General features: G+C 58.3%; 1 protein-coding gene across 2 annotated transcripts in view; it reads left to right on the top strand.

Annotated features, from left to right (window-relative positions):
* Positions 1 to 1,821: 1,821 nt before the first annotated feature.
* ADGRG1 (adhesion G protein-coupled receptor G1) overlaps positions 1,822 to 16,519 on the top strand; it is a 36,914-nt gene continuing 22,216 nt past the window's right edge. The window contains exon 1 of one of the 2 annotated variants that reach the window (XM_041767547.1): positions 1,822 to 1,921. The gene's annotated coding sequence lies outside the window, so the exon portion shown is untranslated. Of the gene's footprint in view, positions 1,922 to 8,485; positions 8,982 to 16,519 lie in introns of those variants that run through there. The other variant, XM_041767546.1, reaches the window with a different exon arrangement.

The following is a 16,519-nucleotide window of genomic DNA, read 5'->3' as shown; positions in this document are numbered from 1 at the left end:
GGCCTGTTTGTTTCTCTAGTGCCCCTCACCTGTGCTCAGCCCACGGGGAGGGGGCGGGGGGCCTGCGGGGAAGCTTCCTGCCGAGCAGAGCAGGCATGCCTGCTGGTGGGCAGAACAGAGGCGGTATAGCAGTTGGCAATTTGCCAGGTGAACAGGGCTGAAGGGGTGATCTGGAACCAGTAACCCCAGTGTGGTCAATAGATCAGGCTTTGGATTGGGCTTCTCCAACACTCCTCTAGACCCGGCTCCACCCCATTCCCTTGCCATCCATCCATCCTTCCACTTTCCTCCTCTCATGTCTACCTTGACCCTTTCATTCAGCTCTGCCCACCTCCTCCTTGTTCCTTAGGTACACCAAGTGCCCACCCACTACCGGGCCTTTGCATGTGCTGTCCCTGCCACCAGAATGCCCTCACTCCAAACATTACGCAGTCTGCTTCCCTTGCTACATACAGTCTGTGCTCATCTGAGAGAATTGAAACCAAGCCCTCTCTTTTCTTTCCCTTCCACCTGTTTGACGTTGCTCCATAGTTCTTACCACCAGATGTAGTTCATATTTATTGGCTTATTAATTAATTCTCTATCTCCCTCTCCAGCTCTAAGAGGGCAGAGATTTTTGCGTTCTGTTCACTGCTATAGCTCCTATTGCCCAGCATGCAATAAGCATGCCCTCAATTTAGCACATGCTTATTGCCCTCAATAAGCTCTGTCTTATTGCCCTCAATAAGCATGTGCTAAATGTGTGGCCAAGTCCATCACCTGTCTGGCTTCCCACCTGCACATCAACCATTTCATCTCCCCACATTTCCTCTGTCACCCACCAGTCACCCAGAATTTCTTTGCCCCAGGCCCTGTGCTGGGGCTTGGGTTTGGTGATTTGGCAGGCACACAGATAAGAAGGGAAGAATTCTGACCCTGGAAATGGGTCCCAGGTAAGGGGGTGCCCAGGAGGCTGTGGGAGGTATACATGGGGTGGGGAGAGGCGAGGGAAGGCTCTCAGGGCACAGGATACAGATTTTGTTGAATGAATCCATGCCTGGACGGCCTCTTGGAAGAAGTGATGTTTTGGGCCTCAATGCTGGGGATACTGGGAGTACGGGGTGGAATCATAAGCTGCCTGGGGGAGAGGGTTCCTGACTGTGCAAACTTTGAAAAGACCCAGCTTGGAGAACTACTGGTCTGAGGTGAGACCAAAGGGCAGAGGCTGGCCAGGCACCAGGCTGGAGGCCAGTGATCCAGGAGGCTGGATGGGGTGTGCCCAGGGACCCAATGGGAGCCTCTTGGGTGGGGCACGGCCTGCCTGGACCACTTGCCTCTGCGCCACCTGGGGTACCTGGAGCAGCTGCCCCAATCCCTCCTGAGGAAGAAGCTCCCCTTCCTGTCCTTTTGTCTTAGTTCTTGCTTTGTGTCCTGCAGGAGGCTGGATGTTCTGAGAGTAGAGACTGGGTACCCCATTCCCCATCCACCTGCAGTCCTTTACTGCCAGCCTCCAGCCAGGTGTGGGCTGCTGACTTGTTTTTCCTCTAAGCAGGTAAGCCTGGGCCCAGGCTTCAGGTGGGGCCTGAACTCAGGGAGGCGGCAGGAGGGAATATGGGGCAGTACCTCCAACAGGGACTCCTCCAGGCTCATCCAGGGCCCACGGGTGGACCAGCAGCCCATGCATTTGGAGGGCTGAGTGGACCCCAACCCCATAGAGGGCTGAGGCAAGGGGCACTCAGCACCCAAGTGGCCAGGGCAGCCCCTGCAGAGAAATCCAGGAATGGGAGGGGAGGTGGCAGCCAGCCGGAAATGGCTCAAGACAGGCAGGCGGAGCCTTACCTGGGACGGCCTGCCCAGACAAGCTCAGACTGGGTGCCCGTGCGCCCTGGGAGGAGGTAGAGGGGAGGAGGCAGTCCGACCAGGGGTCTACCCAGACTCAGAGGTAAGAAGCTGCTGCTCCCTGTTTATGGTGGAGGACAGGGCAGGAAAATTTAGCAAAGTTTGACTCCCAGTGTGGCCCACTTGACCTTGGCAGGCTCTCAGGTCTAGTTCAATGCCCTGAGGGCATGTGGAAGGCCTGGCCCTTGGTCTGCTTGGGGTTCTGGGCTGATTTGGAGGCCCTGGGTGTCTTGGGGTTCCGTTGCTGCTCTGAGCGTGGGTGGGGCGCACTAACGCGGTAGTCGTTTTGGTGGAGTTGGGGCAGGGGGGTGCTATGTATGGTTGAGGACCAAGGTGAGGCTGTGAGCCCCAGTGCTTGGATGGGAAGGCAGGAGACATGCCCCAGGTGCCTCCGTCAGCTTCGACCCCCAGCACCTAGAGCCTGTTTCCTCCTGTTATCCCAGGGGAAACCGGTTTGGGAGCAGGTTGGCCCAGGCTGTTTGTCTTGACAAGGAAGAGAAAGGCAGCCTGCCCTGGTCAGCTGAGCGGAGGGGACAGGGCCCAGGCCTGGGGGCGCGCCTGCCCTGTCTGGCCAGCACAGGACTCTTTGCCTGTGATGACAGTCCTGTGGTGGCTGAGGACACCGGGAGAGCCATCACGGAGGAGAAGAACCAGCCCTGCCTGTCCCTCCAGGGCTCCAGGGCCAGGAGCTTCCATCCCTGGCTGGTGTCCCTGTCTGTACCCCGAGGGGGCTGGGCGAGGGCCTTGGTGTGAAAACAGAGCTGGGCTGCACGGGCTCCCCCCGCCCCCACGCTGCTTGTCCTCCAGCCCCACGTGCCAGCCAGCCCCAAGTGGGCGCCTGCCTCCGGGAGGGGCCTGGCGTCTGGCCAGCTCTGCCCCACCAGCCTGCTTCCTTGGGGAGTGTGGGTGGCAAAATGGGCCCCCCACGTTCCCTCTGTTAATTAGACAGCCCTTGCTAATGAGTGGCCCTCACGGCTGCTCCATTACACCTCCTGTGCCATCTGCGCCCCCGCACTTAGAGGGACACCCCGGCGGCTGCCTGACTCCAGGGACAGACAGGCGTGTGCAGAAGGCAGTGCTTCTGGGGGGTGTTGTGGGGTGTCTCCCGGGGCAGGAGGCTGGGTGCTCTGGGGCTTTCCACAAAATATGTCCAGTTCCAGCTCTTTCTTTTGCTAAAAAGAGAACTGGTAGCAGCTGGAGTTCCAGGTGAGGAAACAGGCTCCCTCTTTCTGCCCAGGTGGGCTCTGGCAGCCAGCACCTTCACACGGCTCTGTGCGGGGCACCGAGAGGTGTGTGTGGAGGAGTAGGGGTGGGCCACACGGCAGCGGCCAAAACCGAGACCCTGGGCTCTGGGGACACTATGGCAGTCAGAGCTGGACAATGTGGTGTCAGGTCCCCTGCGGTGCTATTTGAAGGACTTTGGGACCATGCTGGGAGGAGTCTAATGGGCCAAAGGGCAGTTTGGAGTCTCCCTGTCAGTGGGTCTTCCCCACCCGGGGTCCCCTTGGGAGGAGTGGTCCTCCCCACTGTCACTCTGAGGAGGGGCTGTCCTGCTGGCTCCAGAGGCCAAGTGGGAGGACAGCGCCCAGCCCACCTAGCTCCAACCCCCTGAGCTACGAAGGGGGGCCTGATGTTTACCAATGGCTAGGGCCTCCCCTGAGGAACCCAGGCCTCTAGATGCCCGTCCCTGCACTTGTTTCCTGTGGCAAGAGTGGCCCGGGCTGGCCGGCATGGACCTGGGGGTGGGGGACAGAGCTTCTGGTCCATCTTGGGAGAGCCCATCCTTGCCCTGGGCTTGGGGGGGCTTCTGACGGCTGAGAGGCAAGAACGTGGCCAGAATGACCTTCCAGGCCTGTTCTGGCTGGAGTCAAGCCTCCTGCCAAGTGCCGTCAGGGGCTGGGCTGAGGTCAGACATTCCGTCATGCCGGGGAAAGAGGGGGCGGCAGCTCTGTCTACCTTCTGTCTCAGGCAGCTGGGCACCCAGGTGTGCCTACCTCCTGAGGAGGTCAGCAGGGGTGATCCTTGGATCCCAGCCAGCCCGACCCCGGTGAGGACCTTCATTCTGTAGTGGCCTCCTCCCAGCAGGATAGGAACAGGGGGGATGTCTGCCTGCCTGCCTGTCTGTGCTGGGCCCAAGGCCACTTCTTGTTTGTATGAGGTCAAGATGCCACTGGGACGAGGAAGAAGGCACTGGGGAGTTTCAGGGGACCTTGAAGTTAAATTCTGGCTCAAATCCTGTGCGACCTTGGGCTGGCTCCCCTCCCTCTCTGACCCTCAGTTTCCTCCCCCCTCAAATGGGACAAAGCCTCCTTGGCAGAATCATGGGAGAGAAACGAAAGTCACTTGCCTGGCACACAGCACTCAATAGGGGTGCATGAGCCATGAGTCTCAGACCTTAAGGGGGAAGGGGTGGAGAGAGAGCAGTGCTGGGACAGGTGTAGAGGCAATTGGGGAGTGTCTTTTCCCTGACCACAAGCTCCAGAGCTTTTGAAATTTGAGGCAGGTGAATGTGGGCTGGGCACCCGCTCAGCTCCACCCTCAAGGGAGCCAACTGGATCCAGTCTGTTCTTGGAGCTCCTAATAAGGTCTCAAAAAAACGGGGATGGACCTGCACAGTCTCTGCCCTCTTGTTTGCCTGGCCTTGCAGTCTATCCTTGCAGTTGGCACTAACTTCTTGTACCCCAAGCCTGGGCTTGAATCTCCATTAGACTTGTCCATTTTAACGGCCCACGGTGCCCCATGCTCTCCCAAGTCTTAGGTATGTCAGACTCCCTGTCCTTCTCCAGCTGGGGTGGGGTGGGGGAGAACAGTGGGTGGGGGAGGCAGGCACAGGGCACACAGCTCCCTTTGTGAGAGTGGCTGAGTCACATGGGCAATGCCATCCATGCTGGGCCCTGGGGCGGCTGTGACGGGAGGTGGTGTTATCATGAGGCTACAGCTGCCCCCGCGCCTGTGGCCAGGAGGCTTTCCCACGGGAACAAACAGGAAAGTGTCTGGGAGAACCGGCTGCAAAGCATGTGGTCTGGATCCCAGGACCCAGGTTCAAGTCCTGACTCTGGTGCTGACGTGCTGTGAGGCTTTGGGAAACTTCTCTTTCTCAGCCTCAGTTTTCATCTCTGTTAAATGGGAACAATCATCATTCTCTTGTAGAGGAGATGCTGGATGTGAGAGGCCTTTGCAAATGGTGGAGTGCCAGGCCTTTGGCATCTGTGTTGACTATTTTTTTTAATATTTTATTTATTTATTCATGAGAGACACAGACGCAAAGACAAAGACAGAGGGAGTAGAAGGCTCCCTACAGGGAGCTTGATGCAGGACTCAGTCCTAGGACCCCGGGATCATGACCTGAGCCAAAGGCAGACACTCAACCACTGAGCCACCTAGATGCCCCATCAGTGTTGACTTTATGATAACTGCAGCGACATTGGTCAATGTTTGTTGACTACCTACTGTGTGCCAGATGGGGTGCTTGATGCTTTATGAGGCCACTTTATAAGGCAAAGGGACAAGTCTGGATTTGAAGTCCTTTTGTCCAATAAAAACTCACCTCCAAGCAGGCAGTGGTTGCCTGTGACCCTTCCTGCAGGTAGGCACAGCTCTTCACTGTCTGCAAGCCTGGCTCACAGTGCCCTGGGTGGAGGTTGAGAGATGGAGAAGGGAAAAGGCCTCTCCCCCCAGCTCTGTGACAGCAAGGCCCATGGAGCTCTGTCCTCTTACCCTGTCCTGGGGGCCATGCGTGGTTGCAGATCTGCTCCCACCTGCCCGGCAGTCCTGTTTCTGTTTCATGTTCAGGCTGTTCTGAATAGCAGAGCTCTTGCAAGTACATCAGGGGCACTCACTCGTGCCCAGGCTGTGAGCTTTATGCATGTGGCCTCATTAATTATTATCTGTGGTGTTGGCGTTTTCTCCACTTGATAGGGGAGAAGGTGGATGGCTGGGAAGACAGTGCCTGAGTCACCCAGCTGGCAGAGCTGCAGGAGAGCCAGTTGGCCTGGGCCCAGAGCCCAGGCTTGCAGTCGCTCTCCCATCCCTTAAAATGAAAACCCTTTTGCACCTTCCCCTTTCAGCACTCCCCCCCCTCCCTCTGGCTTGTCACTGGCCTGTAATGCATGTGACTTCCTCCCGGCTCTGGGGACCTCAGCCCTTCATCGCTGAGCTCCAGCAATGTGTTTCCAGTGGACTGTTAGAAGGCTCCCCGATATGTCACAGGGACACCCCCAATCCCCTGTCCCTAAGGGCAGCCTCTTCCCTGCCTCCCAGACATCTCTTCATCCCCCTGGCCTTCATATGTGGGGTAGGCGTCCTTGCCCTGCTTTGGGTTTCTTGGACCAAAGTCTCTCCCCCTCCCCCTGCCTCTATGTCCCCCAGTGCCCCACTGGACTTCCCCTCCACTCAGCTCATCCACATGACTGGTGTCAGTCCCTAGAGTCCAAACCAGGATTCTCTTGCTAAATTCCTTTGTGTCTCCAAAATACCAGTGGGACCCAGCCCACAGGTTTGGGGGGAATGAAATGAGAACAATCCACATAAAACAGAGCATCTTGCACAGTAAGCCCCATGGACACAGCATCTCTTATCAGTGCTGTTATTAGTACTAATGATAGGTACTATTGTGATTAATACGAATTTATGGGGTTTCTCATTTTTGTCCCCCAGAGCACTCTGGGAACTTTGCAGTGTCAATAACTGACTCTCAGTGTCACCCTGATGTGAGCCAGACTGAGGGCCAGGTGGGCCTGCTGTCTACCCCTGCCCTGGAGCCTGGCACAGTGCCTAGCACAGAGCAGGTCTCTGAGAAGCCTGATGGTGACCAGGCAGGCAGAGCTCAGCAAGCGCTCTCCTGCCCTGGCCAATCCACCACATAGGCCATTCTGGCATGGCCTGAGTGGCAGCTGGCTCAGGCTTCTGTGTCCCTTGCTCAGAGGTCCAGCTTGGGGTGCCCCTGCCATCTGCAGAGAGAGTGGTGCCTCCCATAATCCTCCTGCATCCTGCTGGTCTGCACCCTCTGTGGGGGGGGGTTTGCTGGGGGGACTGCTTCCTGCTGGCTTGGACCTGGGGGAACAGCTGAGGCTACCGCAGCTACCAGCTGGCCTGGCCCTGAGGGACTCATCTTGGAGAAACTGAGGCTCAGAGGTAGTACTTGCTCAGGGACACTGCATGTCGGGGACTCCACATCCTTGGATAACTCACTTCCACTCCCTTGTTTCCTAGCCATCCCTGCCACCCTCACCCCTCTGCATGAACTGGCCCCTCCAGCCCTGGCAATGAGCAAGTGCCCATGGTGACCCGGGAGAGAACAATGGGCCACACGCAGGCCAAGCTGTGGCCTGTCTGCTGAGGGCATCGACCACAGCCGCCCGAGGGGCTGATAGCTTGGAGGGCACAGCACTGCTTACTGGCAGCTCTGGCCAGGGGGCCTCCCTGCACCTCACAATCAGCTTTGTTGCCTTCCTCCTCCCTTGATCTGTGCAGGCAGATGAGGGGTACACCTCACCCACAGCGGATTCCTGGCCTCTTAGACTGCTTCCATTCCTGTTGCATCAGGGGACTTTCCCAGGTCCCTGTACTAGAATGCAGATCCCTGCACGAGAGAAGGGGTCTATAGGCCCTGAGCATCTGCTGTGTCCAGACCCCATGCCAGAGGTCTGGGGAGGCTGGATTCATGAGTGATCAGGAGAGCCATGTGGAGCCAGACCGTCTGGGCCTTCATCCCAACTCTGACACTTGCCAACTGTGTGACCTTGGGCAAGTGAATTCCCTTCTCTGAGCTGCATTTCTCCACCTTGTGCTCTCCCTTCTCTGTCACCACATTCACGGCGAATATTTGTTGAGGACTCATCACGTGCCGGGCACTGGCCTGTGCAACATGTTTTCCTCCTCATCACTGTCCTGTGCTGCTGTGGTGATGGTGGGAGGGAAGATTCTGGGATGCAGTAAATAGTCAGTAAATGTCATCATTATTGTTATTATTGTTGCTGTCATCACTTACCCTCATTATATTGTGAAATTCCTATGGCACCTTGACTTGGGAATTGGGTAGGGATGAGGGAAGGCAGGGAGTTCCAGCTCTGCAGGGCGGGCCCTGAGCACGAGCCTTCTGGCGCTTCCCAACTCCCAGGGTGGCTATGAGTCTTAGCAGAGAGAGGGAGCTGCTGACAGAGGCCAGCAGCCGGAAGAGAATGCGGGCATCGGGCCATTTCCAAGTGTCTCGTTTTGAGCTTTTGGAGGCACCAGAAATGGTTCTTTTTCACCCAGGCCTCAGTTTCCCCTTTGGCCCAGTAGATGTACCCCTAGGGCCTCAGAATCTAGAACTGAAGTCCTAGAATGTTGAAACTTAGGGAACATGAAGATGGGTCCCTTGGCTGTGGCAGCTGAGGCTCAAGGAGGGCTCAAGGTGGTCAGCTGTGCATGGCCGGCTGGCCGCATGCCAAACCACTTGACACCCCGCCCCACCCCCACCCCCAACCCTGGCCCTTCCACCCTTCCAGGGCTTTCCGCTCTGCCGGTCAGCGGCGGCTCCTGTCTGCTGCCAAGGAGCCTAGACTCTCCTTCAGGAAGGGGCAGTTGTCGCCTGGGCCTGGGGGAGGGGGGGGCTGGCAGCATCTGTGGGGCCCGTTGCCATGGCAACCCTGGCTTCTCTGCGGGAACTTTGGGGAGAAGAGCCCCGGGGCGGAAAGCGGCAGATGGAGGGCGGGGAGGCAGGGTATCCCCAGCGGGGCTGTCTGTGCCTGAAGCCGGGCACCTGTCCGCCGGATGGGTGGTGAGGCCAGGCGCCCCCTTGCCCAGCGCTGAGTCATGGGCATCCCCCAGGGTCACCGCCAGAGCTCCCTCGGCCCTGCCCCCCTCCCACTATGAGAAATCCGTGACTCACGTAAGGTCCCGTCATCCCAGCCAAGCTAGGGAAGAGGGAGGAGCCCCGCTGGGGCAGGAGGGGGGCGCCCCCCCAACACACCCGCCGCAGCCGCCTCCCCGCCGGCCTCCGCAGCTCCTGCATGCTCGTGCCTCCCACACTCGCCAGCGCGCCCGCTGGGGGCAGCGACCGGGGCTGGGGGCAAAGGCCTTCCAGCCGCCTGGCCCCGCACAGGACCTTCCACTGGCACCAGGTACCAGATTGAGGGTGTGACGGTGGGAGGGAGGAGGGATGCGGTGTGTGGCGGAGGGTGGGGTGCTGGTGAAACGGGGAATTGGGAGGTCTCTTGGCGGCAGCCAGGCTGGATAAACACTGCTGTGCGGGGGTCTCCAGAGTTGGCGGTGGATGGACAGGGAGGTGTCTCAAAGGGGACTCGGCGCCAGAGGATGGACCCTCTGAGCGCTAGTCATTTGTTAGCTAGAGAAACTAAGGAGCAGAGTGGTATAGTCACCAGGTCCAGCAAGCTGGGCTCTGCTCTCTGGTCTGTGAGGTCACTTCCCACTCCTGCTCCCACTGCATAGGTGGGAGAATGGAGGCTCCCAGGTGGCTTACCCAAGGTCATGTATCAAGTCTAGGGATGAAGGGCCAGGGTCCCTGGCAGAGGACTGTGCTTTTGAGGACAGCTTTGCCCACAGATGCCTAGTGTGGGTGCCAGGTGCCCAAGTGAGCCAGGGGCAGTCTAACTCCCATGACATAAGCCACTTTTGGTAGGAGGTGGTCTCAGCTGTGGGGTCTCAGAGACAGTTCTGGAAACTAGAGGCGGACTGATGGGGAAGCAGAGGCTGCGCCTGGAGCCCCCTGCCCGCTAACCACCAGGCCCCAGTGCTTCCATTGGGTTGCACTCATAGAATTTCTCCCCAGGTGCTACTGTAGCACCCACCCTGTTCCAGTGAGGGGCATCTACTGGTTCCTGTTCTCCCCTCTTCCCCACCAAACCTCCTTCCTGTGAGGCTGAGCTGGGGTCTCCCATGGCCCCACAGGAGGGCCTGGTGCTCATTTTACTGAGGAGGGTTGGGGGACATGTATTGAGATGGGCACCTCTCACCCCACCCCAACTTCCATCCTGTCTGTAGCAGCTCTGGCTTAGCATAGGTGGGGTGGGTCGGAAGAGCCCTCGTGGCTCTTGAGGGCCAAGGAAATTATTCATGTGAGCATTTTTTGAGTGCCTTCTGTGTGCCTGATGGGGGTGGGGTGGGGGCAGAGAGTGAGACAATTAAGGTGCCTTAGAACTCATGAGTGGTCCAGACTCTGAGCCAAGCCCCCCACCCCCTCAACGTGGGTACCCTGAGGGCAGAGGTGCTTTCTTAGGGTTGGAGACAGAGTAAGAAGAAGCCTCTCCTGCCCTTGAGAGCTACCAGCTGCTGAGTTGGCTCCCCAGAGCCCAGGCCAGGGTCCTGTGGGAACTTTCCTGCCAATGTCTAGAGGTTGGACTAATTTTGGGGCCAGACCTAATCTGCCTTTGTTTCAGGGACCCTGTGGGGATCTGAGATATAGATCCACCTCAGTCAGAGCACCTTGCCTTGCTTCTCTCTCTGGGCCTCAGTTGTTCCAGCTGCTAAATGGATATGTAGGGGCTATGATATCTGCCCTGCCTCCTGTGGTCTTGGGGCTTAACCCCAAGAGTGTCAGCTTGTAAAGCACACCACTCCAGGCATGGTCTGTAGGGGAGAGGCTGTGCTAGGCCGGCTGCATGCACTGTTGTTGCTGGCTTCAGTGCTCTGGGCCACTGGTCAGCCTGGCTGTGACACCTCCTTGTCTTGTCAGGGAGACAGATAAACAAGACAGTGAGGATCTGAGGCTGAGGAGTGACATAATGTTGCTATTAGAGGGGAAGAGAACTTTCTGAGCTGGGAGGACCTGGCTGGACTTGGAGCCAGGTGAGGAGGTGTAAAAGGGTTGATGCGCATGTATGAGGATTGGGTGGGGACTATTTTGGGCAGAGGCTACCGCATGAAAAAGGTTTGGGAATGATGAGAGCCAGTAAGTGGGGCAAGTGATGGCACTGGAGACCTGCCACAGGTCACTTTATAGGGCCTGGATTGCCAGGCTGGCAGGTACCAATATGCTCTGCAGGAGGAGGAGTGGCATTGTGGCCAGCAGCCAGGTCAGATGGGTGCTGGGAGGGGGCTGGGTGCCCTGGCTGTGACCCTGACAGGATGGGGAGGGGAGGGGTGGGCTGTGATGCCAGGTGGCCTGGCTGTCCGAAGCCTAGGCTGTGGAGCTCATCGCTTGTGCTTGGGAGGCAGCTTCAAGGCTGTGGGGACAGAGGGGTGGTGGCCGCCCTGCCAGAGGGATGGCCGATGAAAGAGGCAGGGTCTGTGTGTGCCTGCCTTCAGGATGGCCTTCCTTGCGGGCCCGGCATGGCAAAGACGGGAGGGGAGGCAGGCACAGCCATGCAGGGGGCCACATGGACCGCACTCCAGCTGAGCCAGGCCACAGGTCTCTGACTTCAGCTAGGGCTGCATGTGGGGGTGGCTGAGGAGCCCCTGCCAGGGATGCAGGTACAGGTGGGCTTCTACATGGCAGGGGTGAGGAGGCAGGGGCAGGGCTCTGGGGGAGGGTGTGGAGGAGGCAGTGGGGGCATGGGGGGTGCAGGTAGGGAGGTGGGGAAATGTGGCAGCACGGCCTCAGGCCCCAGCGCCACCCCTCCCCCGACCCAGAGCCTGAGCGGGCCGGCACCCCCAGACCCTGCCTTCTGACTCTCAGCAGATGGGGGCCATCACGTGAGCAAACCCAGCAGTCAGGGAACCAGGGGCCTAGGGACCAGGCAGATGGCAGGTGGGGAGGAGGCAGGCCTGGCACAAAGGGACCCCTCAACAGAGGGGAGGGGCGGCCAGGCCCCACCTCTCCAGGCTAGCCCTCCACCGTCCTCGGGTCCTCAAGCCTCACTGGGTGTTCCTTGAGGCCCTCGGGGAGCCCTGCAGATTCTGGGGTGAGGCTTGGACTGCTGGGGAGAGGGGATGGGCCGGGGGTGTGGGAGGAGCTTAAGATGCACAGTTTGGAGGTCCTGCCCCGTGCCAGCCTGCCCTGGCATAGGTGGGCCGAGGCATCTGGCCAGGCCCCTCTGGCCCCAGACTCTCCCTGGCTCCCCGGAGGCTTGGCCTGAGCTAGAACGTCCTGGGCCTCCCCTGGCCTCAGACCCTGGCTGGCCCTGGGCTCAGCGCTTTGCATGTCCCTTCATTCCTGCCAGGCGGGTGCTCCTGATGTGGCCACTTGAGAGACGAGTACACTGGGGCTCGGGAGGCTCACCGGTGACCAACTGCTTGTCTTTGGGGCTCTAGAGTCTCAGATCTTGTCCGCTGTGCTCTCCTGGCCCCCTCAGTCGGGGGGCGGGTGGTTCCTGAGCCAGGCTGGGTTCCATGCTGGGCACCGGAGAGCGTGTGCCCTTGTCTCAAACCCCAAGCCCGTGCTCTGCCGGGGTGTCAGGACCTACAGGGATAGCAAGGCGGGTCTGCCTGGGGAGAGCCCTGGCTGTGTTCCTCTCTGGTGGCATGAGTGTGGGCACCAGCCTTGGTTTCCTCATCTGGACAAAGTGGGTAACAACAGTGTCCACTTCGGGGGGCCGTTGTGAACACTAAGGAGTTAATGCAGGGGAGTGTTTGGAGCAGCCCTGGCCCACGGAGGGACGGATTGACAGATGGACGTTAGCCTTTATCCTGAGATCTCCACATCGGGTGGGTGGAGGCACTTGGTCCCAGAGACAGCTAGTAACAACCCAGGGTGCTGGGGTGAGGGCGGGGGGGGGGGCCTTCATCCTGCTTCCCCCCTGGGGAGAGCTGGGGCCACCTGGGCTCCGGCAGGACCTACCCCTTCCCCCTCCTGCCTGACTTGTGCTTTGGTGTGAAGGTCAGTGGGGTGGGCATTGGGCTTCTGAGCTGCTGCAGGCTCAGGCTCAGACAGTTTGTGGTACTTGTGGCAGTTCCAGGAGGCAGAGATAAAGGCTGAGCCCCAGAGAAGCTGGCAGAGCTTCTAGGCATCGCTGGACAGGGCTCTACGTGACAGGGAGGCGGCCTCGGGGGCTGAGGCCTCGCTGTCTGTAAGCCAGGCCTGCTTGGCTCCCTGCAAGGCTGGCGGCTCTGTGGCTAATGGCTCCAGCCTGGCTCCCCGGGCTCAGGGCTACTTATGCTAACTCTAGATGGGTAACAATGAGGGACTCGAGCCATCTCTGAGACCTCTGTGCCCTCTCCTCCGGCCACTGCCCACCATCACCCCCCTGCCCAGAAGCTCTGGCTTTGACTTTCAAGCAGACGGCCATAGGGGCCCAAGCTTGTAGCCTGCCTGGACCTCGACGTCCTCTCTACACGGAGATGAGAGTACCACCCCTGGGCTGGGTGGTTGCTGGAATCTGGAGTAGCCCCTGGGTGCAAAATGTGTGCTTAGCCCATTGTGCAGCTTTTACAGGTTTTCCCTAAACCCAGACGGAAGATTTTATCTTCAGGGTCACATGGTGGCTAGGTTAGAGCTAGGTTCAAATCCTGAAAGATGACCTTGAACGAGCAGCTCAAGCTCTCAGAGCCTTATTACTTAGGCTATAAAATGGGGATGAAGATACCTAAGTCTCTAATATCTCTCTGAGACCCTGTGGGGATTAGCTGAGACAGCTGTTGACTTAGGGCCCCATGGGCAGAAGAGCCCCACGCCGAGCTGTCCCAGACCTTTGCTCTTCCATCACCCAGTTGAGCTGTCCTTCTGGGAGAGGCTGCTCAAGGTGGTGCCTCTGGGGCTGCCTGGTTCTGTCCTGGCTCCATCAACTGTGTGAACTTGAACGGGTGTATTAGCCTCTCTGTGCCTTGTTTTCCTCATCTTTAAAACAAGGATGGTGATGGTCTCTTGAGAAGGTTACATGAGCCCACTACATTTTAAGTGCTGAGTGTAGTGCCTGGCACACTCAGTAAGTGATATTGTCATTGCCAATGATCTGGGACACCACTGAGACCCCAGGATGCAACAGTGAGTTTATCCAGGAGCATTAGCCTTGTGCTCCCATAACGTTGTTGGTAAAGGCACCAGGCCCCGGAGAGCACGTGGGTCCCTTGGACACTGCCATCCAGGGGAATCTTGATCTGCTGGCATGCGCCTTTCAAGAGTGGGGCTCCCTCCCGCTCCTCTCTGTGACCCAAGGCCTGACCCTCTTGGCCATTGTCTTGGGCCTACCATGGGAGGCCTGAGATCAAGTCGGGCTTATTTCCTCGGGCAGCACTCTGTGGTTACTTCTCTGCTTGGCTGAGATCCCTTGGCTACTTGGCTCCTTGCCTGCACTAGGTGGCCGACCCCCTCTGAGTCCCTGGCCAAGTATGGCTCTCAAGATGGGCTCTGAGGTTAGCACCTTGGGTCTCTGACCCTGTGGCCGTGGGGACAACTGCCCAGGCCCACCTGTCTTCATGGTGACAAATGTAAGGGGTGAATCCCACGGGGCCAACTGGGGCAACTGAGTCACATTTGGCCTGGCACCCTCTGCCTACTGCTCCCCTGGCTGGGTCACCATCTGGGAGTGTGCCAAACCCTTGGAGAGGCTCATACTCCCTCTACCCCCCAGGACACACAGAGTCACTGCCTACAAAGATCCTCATTCAGTCTTGGGTGCTGCTGGCCTTGGAGATTTAAATCCTTGTCCTCATTTCCTGGATGAGGAAGCAGGTCTCAAGTTCCTGGCCTGTCAGTGGTAGTGGCGGCCTGAGCCCAGGTCTGGACCTGTTTCTTCCCGTGGCACCACACATGGCTGCTTCCGTCTGAGGTAGTGAGCTTCCCATCCCTGCAAGGGTTTAGGTTTGGCAAACAATTGTAGCTCGAACTTGAGTGTCATGGAGTGTTCTTCATGGCTCCTTCTGGCCCTGAGTGGGAGAGGCACCCAGTCCCACGTTCTTCCCAGGCACGAAGTCCCTAAGCAGCCAGCCTGCTGGTGATCCTAAGGGTGTCAGGTGATGTTTGTTGTACAGGTGGTGCCTCCATAGCCTTGCCTGTCACCGTGCGCAGGCTTCCATCATTAGTGTCATCCAGTGGCATCTTTGGGAGGCTCCCACTGGCCTCCTAATCATCCAACGAGCTGGGCGGAAGGCACACGGGGATTGGGGTGGGAGTGAGTCTGGAGGATGTGATGGAGGGGTCAAGAAGGGGGCACACCCACCTTCAAATCATCAGGGAGCTGATGTTGCCCCTTGTTGTCCTTATGCAATGGACCTGTGCCTGGGTAGGGGTGTTCCTAACCCTGTGGCACTTCCCCCTCCCACACACCTGCATGTGACAGGGCCTCGAGAGAGCCGTGGGCAGTGGGTAGGGCCAGAAGGAATCCTCATGTGCTTCCTCAAAGCTGTATTTATCCTACATCTGTGTCCACACATGCCACACCCTCTTGGACTCTGCCACCTATGCACACACCCCCGACCAGATGGGCAGAGTCTGTTCTCCAGCTCTTGGGCTGGGACCCAAGGATACCCTGGGCTGATGCGGGGTGGGGTGGGGAGCCAGGCTGGGGAGCAGTGCCCGTCACTAGCTGCAGTTGGGAGGACAGCCAGTGCTTCCCCACAGACTCTGCAGCAGGTGTCAGAATGCCTGGGAGTCCCATCTCAGTGGGATGAGGTGGGACTTGGGTCCCCCACTTGGGTTCTCTCTCCTACAGGGCTGGAAGCCGCAGAAACTGCCGTCCAGGGAGGTGGGAGTGTTTGTAGACCCATAGCTGTAGGGATGAAGGGACCCGGCCCCTGTTCCTGGGCTGTGAGGCCTTAGGTACCATGCAGCCTCGTGGACCTGCCTATGCACCTCCCTTGAGTGGCTACGTGTCCTCTCCGTGTCCTGGAGATTCCAGAGCAGGGGTAGAGCTCAGGCAAAGGAGTGTACAGAACTGGGTTGGGGTTCACTTGCCAGCTGTGTAGCCCTGGGCAAGCAGCTTCTCCTCCCTGAGCCTCAGTTTTCTCAGCGGTAGAATGGGCATAATAGTGCCCCCTCATAGAGTGGCGGGCACGTGCACTGTGGAGGTTTGGTGCCCGTCATATGGTCTGTGCTCTTGTGCTCCTTCCCTGCGCCAGCTGCCTTGTGAGTCTCTGCATGCTGGCCCTTGGGATATACCCATCCCCAGGTTCCTAGACCCCAGGGTCCTCCCTGGCCACAGACCTGTAGTTTTCCCTCCCTGCTCCACCTTGGGGGAGCACATGGGAATCCAGATGGAAGTTAAACATTTGCAGCAGTGAGAATAAGACCCACCTTCATGGCAGATTCTCCTCTTGGGCCCCCTCTTAGCCCTGGACCATAGGAGTAGGCTGTCGAGGGGCCTGGGAATAGTAACTTTGCCTTCGTGTCAAGAGAAAACCCAAGGTTCAGTGACCACAGATTCAGATGAGATCTCAGACATGATCTAATCTAGCAACTTTGAAAGTCTGTCTGTGGTCCCAGTGATTTAGGAAGCTAGGGTTCCTGGGCTTCTGCATTGCAGGACTTTTCAGAGCCTTTACCAGGCAGCTGTGTATTGAAAGAAATGGTAGGCTGGCATTTAGGGTCCTATTCCTACACTCAAGCTGTGCACAGTCTTGGGAGTCACTCTCTAGCCAAGCACTTGACAGAGATGTTTATGCCCCTGAGCCAGTCAGAGGCTGGGGAGTCAGGATGGCTCAGTGGTGGAACCTCTGCCTCAAGTGGACTTTTGGATCAGATGTGTAACATCAGGAATTGGCTCCTGTGGGGAAGAGGCTTGCAGCCTGCCTGGCCTGGATTAGAATCCCAACTCTGTCTCATTCATTC

This window comes from Vulpes lagopus, chromosome 8 (genome assembly GCF_018345385.1).
Source record: "Vulpes lagopus strain Blue_001 chromosome 8, ASM1834538v1, whole genome shotgun sequence".
Lineage (NCBI taxonomy): Eukaryota > Metazoa > Chordata > Mammalia > Carnivora > Canidae > Vulpes > Vulpes lagopus.
This window is presented reverse-complemented; position numbering and strand designations above follow the sequence as displayed.